The following is a 15,485-nucleotide window of genomic DNA, read 5'->3' as shown; positions in this document are numbered from 1 at the left end:
TATTGGCACGCCATCGTGGTCGTTGGCTCCGAGAGCCCCACCCTCCAATTTAATTTAATTTAATTTAAAAAGTATTTGTTAAGCGCAACGTTCACCATGCGGTTTCTTGGCGCTATGGAGGCAAACTTTAGCAGTGACACAAACAAGACTAGAGATGACAGGGAGGGGAAGGAATTACATTGGGAAAGCTTGGGTAAGAAGAAAAGTCTTGAGCTCTTTTCGGAAGGCAGGGTAGTGAGTAGCCGAACGTAAATGGTCAGGAAGGGAGTTCCAAAAGGAGGGTGCCAAAACAGAAAAATTGGATCCACCCCATTTCTTACGTCTGTATCTGGGGACTTGTAGGAGTGATTGGGTAGATGACCGCAACTCGCGAACAGGGGTGTATTCTTTGAGTAAAGAAGAAATGAAGGCCGGAGCAGTCCCTTGGCGTGCCTGGAAGACCATGCAGCCAGTCTTAAATAAGGTTCGCTCCTTTACAGGCAGCCAGTGCAGTGCTTTCAGCAGGGGGGTGGAATGATGGAAACGAGAAAGTCCGTGGATCAATCTGGCCGCCTGGTTTTGAACCAGCTGGAGCTTCTGGAGACTGTAAGCCGGGATGCCGTTGTAAAGGGCATTGGCGTAGTCCAGCCGGGAAACAACCAGGGCGGACATGATTAACCTGAGGGCAGAAGGAGAGAAGAAACGGGAGACAGAGCGGATGGTGCGGAGAACAAGAAAGCAAGAAGATACAACAGAACTGATTTGTGAGTGGAGGTTGAGATGGTTATTGAGTTTGATTTGATACCCAGGGTTTTAACTGAGGAAGAGGGTGTAGGAGGGGGTCCCAAAGGGGAGGGCCAGAAGAGGGAGTTCCAGGGACTGGATGAACCACCTGTAAGGACCAACTCTGTTTTATCAGGATTCAACTTCAGATGATTGTGGTTCATCCAGTCCCTGATAAAAATCATAGTAGACTGAAAGTTAGAAATAGAATGAGGAGAAGAGGAAAGGTTGAAGATAAGCTGGAGGTCATCTGCGTAGTTAAACACAGTGACCTCCAGCTGTTGAAGGGCAAAAATCAAAGGAAAGATATAGAGATTGAATAGGAGGGGAGAAAGAGAAGAGCCAATGTTTTTTAATCGCCGTAGTCACTGCCATGTATAATAGGAAACTCCCAGCCGGGATCCCAAACTGGTCCTGCACCGCTCGGAATGGAAGCAACTCGCCGTCAGCGTACAGGTCACCCACCATGTGGAGCCCCGTCTCTTCCCATTCCATGAGGGGCGACCAATCCCCTCCATGTGGTAATGCCGTCAGCATGCCCAGAGGTATTTCCGGGGCATACGGATGCACCACTCCCGCTCGCTTTTGACTCCTATTCCAGCACAACCTCAAAGTTTTTTCCTCGAGCGTCAGGCCTCCTGCATCAAGGTGTTGTTGCAGGACAATATAAGACAATACATGCCTCTGTATCCCTGTTCCTCGGCGCAGGTCAGGGCCCCTGAATTCCCTAGCTACGTGTTGCGTAAGGACCTGCAGCTGCGCCGCCAAATAATATAATTCGAAATCCGGCACTGCCATTCCCCCATCTGATTTCGGCCGATGCAGGGTGTCCAACGCCACCCTTCTCCTCCCGCTCCCCCAGATGAACCCGATAGTAAGGGTTCGTAGGACCTCAAAGAACCGGGGTGGAACTCACACCGGCAACGTCCTGAAATAATACAAAAGGCGCGGCAAAGCCACCATCTTGAGTAGTGCCACTCTGCCGACCACGGGAGTGTGGCCCAAAAAGCCACCGAGCCCCTCAGGGCTCTAATGCAGCGTCCAATGTTGCTCTCCAATAAGTCTTCATCCCCATGGTAGATCCTCACTCCTAGGTAGGTAAAGCAGGATCCTTCCCAAACCACATCCGCCGACAGTGGTGGCTGGGGCGTGTCTGCTCTCAGTGGGAAAACACAAGTTTTGCGCCAGTTCACCCCGAGGCCTGACACGGCTCCAAATGCATCTAGCATATCCACTGCATTCTTCAATGCCCCCGCCGTGTCCTCCAGGAACATCAAGAGATCATCCGCATAAAGCGAGATACAATGATGCTCACCTCGGCAAGCGATCCCTCTATACGCCGCTCCCGTCCGAGCGCGAATCGCCAAGGGCTCGATCGCCAGCGCAAACAACAGAGGCGATAGGGAACATCCCTGACGCGTACCCCGCTGTACCGGGTATGCAGCCGATATCACTGAACCCAGTCGCACCCTAGCAGTGGCCGAGGCATATAACACCCTTGTCCAGCGCCGAAACTCGCGCCCATGCCGAACCTCTCTAGTACGTTATCCAGATAGGCCCATTCCAAGCTATCAAAATGCCTTCTCTATATCAATAGACAATACTGCCGGCCATTCATCCGGTTCCAAATCGCTCCTCAAGACACGTATCAAGCGGCGGATATTAGCCGAAGTGTTCCTGGTGGGGATAAAACCAGCCTGGTCCTCGTGAATCAGCGTCGTCATATATGGTAGCAATCTGGTAGCCAAGATACGGCTCAAGATTTTATAATCCACCGTCAACATGGACAACGGCCTGTACGCAGTCACGTCCATGCCATCCTTACCCGGCTTCAGCAGGGGCACTACCAAAGCCTCCCGCATAGAACCGGGCAAGCAGCCTCGCTCTAGTGCTTCATTATAGACTACCAGCAACCGGGGTGCCAAGGTATCAGCATACTCGGCATAAAATTCTATGGGGAAGCCATCCACCCCAGGAGTCTTCCTCCTCGCCATCTGTTTAATAGCTCCCCTAATCTCAGCCAGCGTAATCGCTGCGCCCAGGGTCTTAGCGTCTTCTTCCTCTAACTGCGGAAACCGAATATCCGCCAGGTAACCCTCTATATCCTCAGCTCCCGCCTTCAATCGACTCCGGTACAGGGTCTCATAATACTCCGCAAAGCACGTGAGGATCGCCATCTGAGAATAGACCGTGTCCCCCGATTCCGTCCTCATGCTCAGAATCGAGCACCCCCTCTGTTCCGGGTTCGCCAGCCTCGCCAGCAGCGTTCCCATTTTGTCACCTTCACCATGGACCCTCGATTATACTGCTTATAGTCATAGCAGCGTAACCTTTCAGTTTCCGTTGCCACTAACTCTTTAGCCTCTATAAGCTGTGCCTGCACCGCGCCCTGCTCTGGTCTTTGCTGCTCTATTTTCCTCAGTTCCTCCTCTGCCTTCATGACCTCTCCCAAGATCACTTTCCTGACCCCGCTATGCTTACCAATACACAGGCCTCTCGCCACCACTTTAAATGCGTCCCGTTCAAGGCCTCTAGAAGATGCTGACCCCTCATTAACTGCAAAGTACGTCTCCACTCCCTCTTGCACCTCAGTCCGGAATACCTGATCTTCCAGTGTGTCCGGGTTCAATCGCCAATTGGGAATCGCTGTTCTCGCTTGCTGCCATTGGAGGGAGAGCAACTGGGGATTATGATCAGAAATGGTCCTAGCTAAGTATTCAGTACTGGATGCTAAGTTAGCGATAGCAGGATCACAGAGGATCGTATCTATCCGGACATGCAGTTCATGAAGCACGGAGAAGAAGGAATAATCCCTGCCCTCGGGGTGCTGCTCTCGCCACACATCTATCAGCCCCCATTCAGTCTGCCATTCCGCTCTCCGCCGTGCCACCCTACGTACCAAAGACTCAGCCAGCGGTGGATGGGACCTGTCCAAGGTGGTATCTGTAATGGAGTTAAAATCGCCTCCCAGTATTATCGGACCCGCTAAATAATGTGCTAGTACACCTGATAGGGCATCAAAAAATCGAGGTTGTTCCACATTTGGCGCGTAAATGCAGCAAAGCACCACCTCTCTGCCATACAGTCTCCCCCGCACTCCTACATATCTACCCTCCGGATCAATTATTTGAGCTGTAGCCTGAAATGGAGTTCCAGCCCTCACCCAAATCAGCACCCCCCTCGCATACGCCGAGTACGCTGTACCAAATACCTGCCCCCTCCAGCGTCGCTGCAGCGCCGCGCATTCCGATTTGGTAAGATGGGTCTCCTGGAGCATTGCAATCTGAATCCCACCTCTCACCAAATATGCATGTACCTTATAGCGTCGGGACATAGTATGCAGCCCACGGACATTCCAAGTGATGCACTTCAGTTCAGGTAAAATCCCCATTGTTATCTCCCCTCAACGCCACCTCCAGCACGTCTCTCCAGCCCACACCAGCTGCAAATGTACCCACCCTCCCAACACCCCACAAAACTCCCAACGCCCCAACCCCCAGAACAGGAACCAATACTCGCACATCAGTCCCCATCCAAACCTCAATACGCATATAAACAAATCTACCCTGCAGTAGCCACCACAGGTTGCCTTAAGGGCAATAGGAACGTGGTGACGCGCCGATAGGCGGCAGCTCCCGCCTCCGCCCCCCGCTCCATGATCCCGCCCAGTGGCATGTGACAACAACAGCAATCAAAAGGTTACCATACACTCCTGCCCCGTCAATAAACGACTCCAGGCCACAGTGCACCTCAAGGGCCCCGCCAATCACAGATCGTCCGCAGTGCGAGGTGTCACCTCCGGTCCCACAGTACTATCTACATCAGACAGTTCAGTCCCAGATTGTCCTTTTTCGTCTTCTGATGCCGATCTTCCGGTCAGGTCTTCCACCTGCGACCCAGTGATTGCTGCCGTTGCTGCTAGCGCTCCCTGTTTGTCCGCCGCCAATTGCGCCAGCAGTAGGGCCTGTTGTGTTCTATGCCTCTTGCGGATGCGTTGCGATTGGCGCACCCTCACTTGTTTGGGCCTACCGTCCGCATTCTTGCCCCTTCGGTCAGTTCCCCCCCCCGATAGGACTCAAGCCAAGACCAAGCGTCGTCAGGTGATGAAAAGAACTGTGTTGTGCCATCCAGGATAATTCGCAGCTTGGCCGGAAACAGCAGTGAATATTGGATCCCCTCTGATCTAAGTTCCTTTTTCACCGCTAGGTACGAGGCCCTACGACGCTGAATATCCTGTGTGTAGTCCGGGAATATAGTGACCGAACTGTTCTCCACCTTGAAAGGCCCCTTGGAGCGCGCATTTTGGATCAATAAGTCCCTATCCTTGTAGTGAAGGACACGCGCCACCACAGGTCGAGGTGGACGTCCCAGCAGTGGCGGCGCGGCCGGGACTCTATGCGCCCGCTCAAGAGTAAAGAAGGAGGATAGCCCCTCCGGGGCCACCTGTGATCTGAACCAGTTCTCCAGGTAGGAAATCATATCCTTCCCCTCAATTTTCTCCGGCAGGCCAACTACCCTGACATTGTTGCGCCGATTCCTACTTTCTGCATCCTCCGCCCTCTTCTCCAGCGTTGTCAGTCTTTGTAGCGCATCCTCCAGTTTCCGTTCAATAGTCACTACCGCTGGTTTCAGATCCTGCACGACCAATTCAGTATCTTTCACCCTGTCTACCAGCTTTGAATGATCAGCTTTCAGGAGGCCCAGCCCCGTCGCGACTTGAGCAATGTCGTTATGTAGGGAGTCTTTGGTTATCGTGATGGCCTCTAGGATCTGATCCAGGCGCTTGTTCTGCCGCTTTTCTGTCTCCGAGCCCTCCATCAGTTCGCCACCCTCCGGAGCAGTGCTCTGTGCCGCGCCGTCCACGTCCTTGGTTTCAACTTGGTGGGAATTCCCCCTACAGATCCGCCCGTAGATACCTTCTGCCGCGATCCTTTATGGTTGGGCGGCACCGGTCTCTCCGTCCCACGCTAGGAAAGGGTCGCCAAACCAGATCACGCTTCGCACCAGCAGGGCTGCTATCCTTCCATTGGTGCAGAATCGGCACTGCTGCGGTCTCAGGAATAGCACCTCCGAATCACTCTGCGGGCTGCCGTGCTAGGCATGGGCTCCGTCGACTGTGGCCACTGCGGCCTCATCCAGCTCCATCATGGGCAGCCCATCCGGGTCACATCCGGGGCAGCACTATGTTCTCGATGGTCCCAGACCCTGCCCCGTGGCTTAAAGCGGACCTCCGGTCACAGGCGCTATACTGCCCCCGGTACCAGGTGTCGCCCCTCCAAGTCCCGGCTTCCGGGCAAAGTACGCCGCGGCCCTCCGCCGTCTCTGCAGACGGCTACAAATGTGAGTCCCAGCTTGTCTCGGTGGGCCACAGGTCTCCAGTGCTTTCCTCAGTGCTCCCTCCGAAATGTGCCCGGTGAGGCGGTCATGTAGTGCAGCCACATACTAGCCCCAGTCGATCGGGTATCGCAGCAGCAGGGGGACCGCACTTACGTCGCCGTGGTGGTGCCTCTGTGTTCGCCCCCTGGACAGTGCACCCAAAGCAGTCTCCACACTGTAATATCGGGTAAGGGCCCTCTGAGCACCCACCACTATGGCGACTTCCAGCCCCTTCGCTGAGGTCCCGCCGTCAGCAGTATCCCAGGCGCCGCCGCGTCACCTCCGCCGGGAGCCCCAGGGTCTGCCTCGTCACTCGCTGCAGGGCGCCGCGCCCAGGCACCGCTCTGCAAGCGCCCTGGCTCCCACCTTACTGAGCCCTGGCCGTGAAGCCGGTTACGCCGTTTCTTCTCCTTGTCCCTTTCCGACGCCGCCATTTTGTGCCACTCGGTGGGTTCCGCCAGCCGCCGGTCCGCGGCTCTCCTTCCGGCGCACTCCGTAGAGCCTCCCGAGCCCGGGCGCTCGGTCACCGCAGCACCCCTCCTGAGACAACTCGTCCGTTCCGCCCGGGATCGCAGCAGACAGCGCGTCCCAGTCAGTCCGTGAGCGCCGCCATTTTGTATGCTCCGTCTTCCGCTCACACGGTCCAGGTCCGCGGGGTAATACTCGGTCCCCCAGCCCTTCCTCGAGGCAAGTTCAGGCGCGGAGTGTGGACCAGTTGTTCGGTCCCAGCTTCGGACATTAGCAGCCACTAAGGACCCCGGTTCTCAGGATTACTGAGGGATCGAGCGCGGAGCTATCGGCTCACGGCGCCCGCTCCATCGGCGCCCAAACCACGCCCCCTGCAGGAGATGCTTCATGGTAAACATAGCACACTTGTCAATGCCTACAGCCCTAATACTCAAGACACATCCCTAATACAATCAACATGGTGCAAGTGTGCATCTATGTCACCTCAGACTAGAGGAGGGGGCTTTAATATTGTGCTAGATGAATTCAGAAATATGCTCCACTGGCACTACTTGTAATCACGATGCTGCAACAAACACAGTCCACAAGTGTGGACCAGAAGATATATGGAGAAGCAGATACCTAGAACTAAGAGGGTACACATGTATGATCAGCCCACAGCTCCTGGACTACTGATTGGGCATGTGATGTGTACATGGGCAACCCCGATAGAACACATACCATGCACCTTCTCTCACCCCTAGCCAGGTAAACTCGTGATTGAACAGCCAGCCCCATGACACCTTTACCTGGAGATTGCTACTCTACGCTCTTTAAACTCGGTTTCTGGAAGATGTTAGGTCAGAAATTGAGATCTACTTTCAAATAATTAAATCCTCAGTGAGTTTGGGGTTTACACTCTGGAAGCCCTTAAAGGCCTACATACATGGACTAGGCATAGCTAAACAGCATGATCTGCGTAGATCGCTCCAAGATTGTCCAGCTCGTCTTGAAAAGGAAATAAGTCAGAGGTTGAATTTGTGTGACACCACTCTGCAAATACATTGGCAAGCATAAAGACCTCCCAGGCCAAGTTTACAAATTGGCAGAGCAGGAGGGTCATGCACCTACATAAACATGCAAAGGGGAGGGTATGTGGGGAGGGTATGTGGAGAGGGCAGAAACCGTTCAGAACTCTGACGGCGTTGGATTGCTGTCCATGGATGTCACAATCCATCGAGAGAATCAGAAGTGTAGACGAGACAGATCTGTATGAACTGAGCACATTTTAACTGAATTTACAAGGTATTACACATGTTTTCCACACAGTCTGACAAGTTAATTACATTTGGTAAAGCCTTATCTGGTAGAGACAAGATCTAGCTGCAGATTCCTTACCTTTAAACTTCCCAGACGTCAGAATGGATCCAGAAGATTTCTCTTGAGCAGTACTCCTGCGCACAGGAAGGCGGTATCGGTCAACTCTGCGTGACGTTGTAGGAGTAGTCTCTATCATCGTGATGTCTGCATTGTTTAAAGAGGCACCACCTTGGTGCACTGACATCAGTACTTTTCACGACTTACCACGCCAGAAGCGCGGAGCCATAAAGTTGACTGACAATTGTGTATTTAGAAAGTTAGGGCCCCGACAGGGAAAGAGCTGACATTAAGAACTGATCTGCAGTGCAGAGAGGATTGGTGGGTTGGTAAGGTATCTGTGGCTAGATCATTTCTCTACCAGATACACCGTTTCTGAAGGTAAGAAACTTGTCCATCTGATACATCTAGCTGCAGGCTTCTTACCTTCGAACCCAAGCAATAACATCCCCAGTAGAGGCACTGCAGAAAAGTTTAAACCAGAAAGTCCTATAAGATCGAACGGCCAAAGAGGCTTTCCTTACGGACCTGATTATCCAGACACTAATGCTTGGCAAACGAGTGCAGGGATGCCCACACAGCCGCCTGGCAGATGTCTAGGACCGGGACACCACACTGGAGAGCCGTGGTGGCTGCCTTATCTCTGGTAGAATGAGCTCTGAGGCCTTCAGGAGGCTGTTTCTTTGCCAGAGTGCTAAAGGTGTAAATGCAGAGAATATCCCATCAAGAGATGGTCCTATTCTGCACAGCACGTCCCTTCTTTGCTCCGAAGTACCCCAGAAAGAGTTGGCCATCCACCCAGAACTCTTTAGTGTGGTTAAGGTTGAACATGGAGAGGTTCTTCTTCCTTAGACGGATGCGGAAGAGCGTAGAAGGTGGAAATGGTGACAGATTGTCCTAGATGGAAAGATGTGACTACCTTAGTCAAAAAGGAAACCCTAGTGCAGAGCACTCCCTTTTTAGGGAAGATAGTCAAGAAATGAGGCTGATAGAAAGTGCCTGCAACTCACTCACCTTCCTCGAAGAAGTTATTGCCACTAAAAACACTGTCATGATGATGAGCCGCCAGAGGGGGCAATTGTGCAGTGGCTTAGAAGGTGCACACATGAGATAAGTGAGGACCAAGTTAAGTTCCCTTTGGGGCATGAAAGGTGAGGGGAGAGCGAATGTGTAATCCCCTTCAGATATCTATTTACAATAGGAGTCTTGAATAGTGAAGGTTGGTCTGGCAACCGTAGGAAGGCAGAAAGGGTCGAAAGGTAGCCCTTTAGAGTGCCAAGAGCAGAGGCCTGCTTGGCAAGAGATAGGATAAAAGGAGGATATCTGATAGGGAGGCAGACAGACAGAGGGTCAATAGAACGTTCTGTACAATTGTTTTCGTCATCAGCAGTCATATATCGACTTAGTGGAGGGACGCCTGGCTGAATAACTCCACATACTTCAGGAAGAAGGTCAATGGCTATCAACTGTTGCCGCTCAATCTCCAAGCAACGATGCGGTGGGTTGACAGGTTTGGATGGAGGTCCCTCCCCTTGCTGCTGCGACAGAAGATCTTCCCGAAGGGGCAGCTTGATTGTGGGATCGATGCTCATCTGGAGAAGCTCAGGATACCAAACTCTCCATGCCCAGTCTGGAGCCACAAGAGTGACTTGGGCCCGGTCTTGAGCACCCTGGACAGGAGTAGTATGTGCAGAAACGCATATAGGAGGCTTGAGCTCCACTCCAGACTAAGTGTCACTGAGCAAGAACTGCCTTGGAAACCTCAACACCCACAACTGCTGATATTGCACGTTCTCTTCAGAGGCGAACAGATCTAAACAAGGCTCTCCCCACCGCTGAAAGAGTAATTGCGCCTCCTCCAGAGAGATATGCCATTCGTGAATTGCTAGGCACAGATGGCTGAGTTAGTCCGCCTTGGTGTTCAGGGAACCGGCCACGTGTTGAACCACCAGGGATATGCCCTGTATTTCAGCCAAGTCCAGAGATGTAGGGCCTCCTGACAACGGGTCCACAACCCTACCCCGCCTAGTTGGTTGCAGTACGACATGGTGGTGGTGTTGTCCATGAACACCTGAACCAGCCTTCCCTTGAGAGATGGTAAGAAGGTTTTCAGTGTCAATTGGATCCACAAAGCTAGAGTCCTCTGATATCAACCTCCCCCCCCCAGATGGGGGCCCCATCCCAGGAGTGACACATCTGTCACCACTGTGAGAGCTGGGTGGGGAAGGGAGAGGGGTCTGCCTGTGACCCATTTGCGGTTTGTCAGCTACCACTGCAGATCTTATGCAGTTCCCCCTCAGGATCTGGACTAGATCAGTGAGATTCCCCAGAGGCTGCACCCACTGGAACTTCAGATCCCACTGCTAAGCCAGCATGTGCCACCTGGCATGATTCACTAGCAGGATGCAAAAGGCCATGAGGCTAACAGCCTCAGTGTCAGTCTCACCGAAATAGAGGACAGAGGCTGAAACATCGGTATCATAGCCTGAATATCCTGGACCCACCGTTAGGAAGGATGGGCCTGAAACTGCACCGTGTTCTGAACAGCTCTGATGAAAGGGAGAGTCTGGGATGGAGTCCGGTGTGACTTCGGCACGTTGATAGTGAACCCTAGCAAATGCAGGAGGTTCACCGTAGTCTGGAGGGGGAGACAACCTCCGGGGCGAGAACAGCCAGTCGTTGAGATAGTGGAAGACTGGAACCCCTGATCTCCACAGATAAGCTGTGACCACTGCCATCACCTTGGTGAAAACTTGAGGAGCACTGGTGAGGCCGAAGGTGAGCATGGTAAACTGAAAGTGCTTGTGGCTCATAAATTATATTTCTTTATTTCAGTTTGACACACCATAAAAGAAGCAACCGCACAGATCATGAGTGTATCATTTTAGACTAAAAGAGCGTTTCAGAAGACTAGTGTGCATGAGGATTAAAAAGCGCTCAGGTTGACATAATAAAAACATTGACATAATATAAATAAAGCAATTCCTCACAATTCCTAATTTAGGTCTCTTTCACCTGATTATGGGGTTTAAGTGCAAATGCATCATCAACATTGGTGCAAATCCGTTCCCAGATTAATGGCCCGCACATTGAGCAGTAAATAAATGATTGCCTCTAATCTAAGAACAAGGCCCTAGCGCTAGTCACAATAGACAGAATAAAATACAACCATAAAAGCAATTATTTAAGAATATAAAAAAATAGCAGTATTCGAGATTAAGCCACTCTTGATTGGTCAGTACAGTGAATATATGATGTCAGACCGCAGACAAACATCCCGCATACCATCATACCGCAAATTTGATCCCGCAAGTACTATTAGGCCACAAATAAAAAGAACAAATACTTTTAAAACGAATATGCCTATAACACGCATGCCCTTACAACGAAAAGGCATGCATATTAAAGGTATACTCGTTGTTAAAGTAGTTAAGTAAGAGTACCCTACCCAACCCTACACTACACTGTAATGTAGTACCCCTGCACCACCCACCCTTGACACACAGTCCTTTTCCTACATTTACACAACCCAGCACGACCCCCCAACACTACCAGAAAGCACTTTACTTCTCTACACATACACTACAACACTACCCTAAAACACTACACCCCAGCATGACCCAACACTACAACACTACCCTAAACTGTAAAACACTACCCCTACATGACCCTACACTACACAAAAACTACAACACTACCCTAAACCCTAAAACACTACCTCCAGCATGACCCTACACTACACACACTACCCTAAACCCAAAAACACTTCCCCCAGCATGACCCTACACTACAACACTACCCAAAACCCTAAAACACTACCCCCAGCATAACCCTACACTACACAAACACAACACTACCCTAAAACACTAACCCCAACATGACCCTACACTACACAAACACTACAACACTTCCCTAAACCCTAAAACACTACCCCCAGCATAACCCTACAATACACAAACACTACAACACTACCCTAAACCCTAAAACACTACCCCCAGCATGACCCTACACTACACAAACACTACACTACCCTAACCCCTATAACACTTCCCCCAGGACGACCCTACACTAAACAACCACCACAACTCTACACTACACAATAACTACCCCAGCACAACCCCCACCCCTAAAAAATTAACCCAAACCCCCTTACCTCTCTCGTCATCGTGGTTTTCAAAACGCAAATGCATTTACCATACATGCCTTTACAACGTAATTCGTTGTAAAGGCATGCGTGATAAATGCACATGCGTTGTGAAAAAATGTGGCATGATGGTATGCGAGGTCATTGTCCTTGCGGGTAAATGGTATGCGGCCTGAAAGTCCGCGGGATAAAAATGCGGGATAATGGCTGCAAACCCAGTACAGTCTCTTTTTCATCTATCCGCACCAGTCGACACTATTACTGTGCCCTCCTTCTAATCGCCCAGAAATGGCTTAAAAATTTCGCAGTGGCACAGCCAAAAGAGGTCTGGCATCTGATTTTAATATCCGTAGGGCGTCTTTAGAGCTTCGGGACCCTAGTTGTCTACACACAGGAGCTAACCATTAGCTTCTTGGCTTTGCATATGCTTTATAGGCAGAATACAAGCCCAATTGATTTGTGTGGACATGGAGATGAAGGACAGCCCTTAGGTTGGAGTTTGTTATTCTGCCAGGAGTTGGTAAAAGCATTAATTGGTAGGCTGCTGTGTCAGAACTGTGTACAATTTCCTGTTGGCAGGCACCTTGATGATATCGAAATCTAGGTGGCAATTAGATTTCAGATCTGTGAAAGTGTCTGTTAAGCTGCCAAGGTGGCTTTTCCGAAGGTTGTTCTCCTCGACCCAAGCCCAATACAGAGGTTTTACTTGGCTTCTTGAATATGAAGGTGAGTGGCTGATAGCCTGAATTGGCAAACCAATACTAGACCAAAGGGCGTACATTTGTGTAATCCAGCCAATTTTGTTTGCAGTGTCCAGATTAGAGACCTCACAAAGAGCAGCTGCATAAAGTGCCAAATCAGGGGTAGAGGCCAATTATGCCAAAACAACAATGGGCGGAGCCTCGCAAGATCGTTGATAGACCAAATACCCAGATCAAGCTTGAGAGGGAGAAGGGGTGTACTTAGGGGAAGGGATATCAGGTTCCTAAGGAACTTGTTTTCCACAGCTGCGATCTCATTTGAGGGTGCTGTGCCACACAGCTCCGCCCAATAAAGGGCACTAGTCACGGCCTTGCAGTTGTATAACTTAAGAGCAGGAGCTACGAGCCTGGTATACGTCAAAAAATGCTCCTTCCTCAAAGCCCCAGTAAGCAGAGTGAATTTCAAGGAGACCCTCTCCAGATGTCTCTTCCAAGTTATTCCCTCCGATAATTTAATGCCCAAGTAGTCGAAGGAACTAAACCCTCTCAAGCGAGACATTATCCAGGACTAAGTTTCCCCTAAAGGATTTGCGGGGTTGATCATCATTAGCTTGGTTTTGGTGGTGTTAATGACAAAGCCCCTCGCCTCGCAAAATGCCTGGAAATGGTTTAAAAGTTTTTGGAGACCCAAGGGAGTTTTTTAAACCAGTAGGGTATCACCAGCAAATAACAGTGTGGCAATTTTTTGGTTCGCCATAGATGGTGCGTCAGCTGGTAGTGAGAGTTGGAGCTAAAACACATCCCTGGCGGACCCCCGCTGGATCGTGATGGGCTCGATAAGTTGTTCCTGGTCTCCCCACCTCACCCTGGCGTAGTTTCCATCATGCAACCTAATTAACATTTCCAGGATCTCCAAAGGCATTCCCATATACCTAAGGACCCGCCATAATGAATCCCTGCACACAAGGTCGAATGTGGTTTTTAAATCAATAAAGGCAAGGTATAGACTTCCCTTGCCCAAGACAACAACCTTCCAGTATAGCGTAACTAAGCGAAATACTTGATCCATTGTGCCGGTCTTCCCACGGAATCATGCTTGGAGAGGAGAAAAGATGTCATTCTCATCCATCCAGTCCTGGATTTTAACTAGGACAGATCGACAGAAGACTGTTTGGGCACAATCGATCAAGCTGATCGGACGGTAGTTGGAAGGCCTCGACCGGACCCCTTTCTTAGATATGGCTACTACTTCAGCCCTTTTCCACGAATTGGGGATCCTCCCTCCGCCAGTTATGTCATTGGCCAATGTCATAAAATATGTAGCCCAGTTTTCCCTGTCTGCACGAAAAAGGTCACCTGGAATGCCATTCGGGCCTGGGGCTTTTGCAGGTACAATTGGGTCCAAAAAGGACAAAATGTCCTCTCTAGAGAATGAAAGGGTACGCACTGGGTAACCTAGATCCTGGAACAACTGATTTCAATCATGTGTTTCAATGAAAGAATAGAGGTCGCAAAAGTGTTTACGCCACTCTACAGTTGGCATGTTATTAGACAAAGGGGGCGACCTCTCAAAGTTGCCCTAGGACGAAAGGGTCCAGAACTTCCTGCTATATGGATGACAAATGGCCTCCCCAAGATCTGTGTTACAGCAAACAAATTGTTGTTTTTGCATTTGTCACCCCGAGTGGGACGGGTATGCCCAGACGTGGGTCCCGTGCTTTCCATGCCACTGAAGTCAAGCTATCCTGGCTGATGAGGGCTGAAAGCCCGAAACTGGTCCGAGGATGCAGTTTGGGCTAGACTGATTCCATTGGGCGCAGGGTCAAAACAAATTTGCATATGGCTGGGTCCAAACTGGAATGGCATGGGGAGCAAAAAAACGATGGATTTCGGCCCACATCTCTGTACTGGGGTGAATGCATGACATTGTTCTGCATTCTGTCCATCAATTGTTGTTTTTGCACTACCCAAGATCTTCCCACCGCCCCTCATCCCATTCTCTCTTCGCTTTGTCTTCTGCCTGTTTGTATTCCTTCCTGGCTTCGCGAATGCTTGGTGCGTCTCTATTTCTAATGGCTATTGACAGTTTCCCTCTCGGCACTACATTCCCTATTAAACCATATATTGGAACCCAATGGTCTACCCTTCTTTGGCCCGGTCTTGGGGCTATGGACAAGAAAGAAACTGGTCAGGTGGTCAAAGAAGTCTCTATGTAAGCTGCTGCAAGCAAATGTTTTGGGAGAATCGTCAGACCCAGCACAGTCTCTAGGTGCTTTTCTAGATTGTTTATGATCAATCTAGTCTTGGTTTCGTCTGCCATAACGGCAGGGCATTTGAGCCGACGTTTGTTATTGGAGAGGATTACCTCCTTGGTACTCAGTGGAATCAATCCGACCTTCGCCACATGTGTGTTCGACAGTCAGGCTAAGGGGATTATGGTCGCGGTCACAGGATGGGATGATAACCATATTCCGTACCAGGGGCCATAAAGTAAAGTCTACTCGGAGATAGTCTATCCTGCTCGCCATTTTTGGTCCACTAAAGGTCATTCCCCCTCCTTTGTCGGAGCAGGTTCTCCCATTTGCGGCTCTTAGCCCATGTTCTAGGGTGATGGCATTCATCTGTAATGAAGCTTTCAACCATTTTTTAATGGGGCTAAGCTCCAGAGGTGGCACCAT

This window comes from Lissotriton helveticus, chromosome 9, assembly GCF_964261635.1.
Source record: "Lissotriton helveticus chromosome 9, aLisHel1.1, whole genome shotgun sequence".
NCBI lineage: Eukaryota > Metazoa > Chordata > Amphibia > Caudata > Salamandridae > Lissotriton > Lissotriton helveticus.
The sequence above is the reverse complement of the archived record's forward strand: the minus strand, read 5'-3'. Positions refer to the sequence as shown.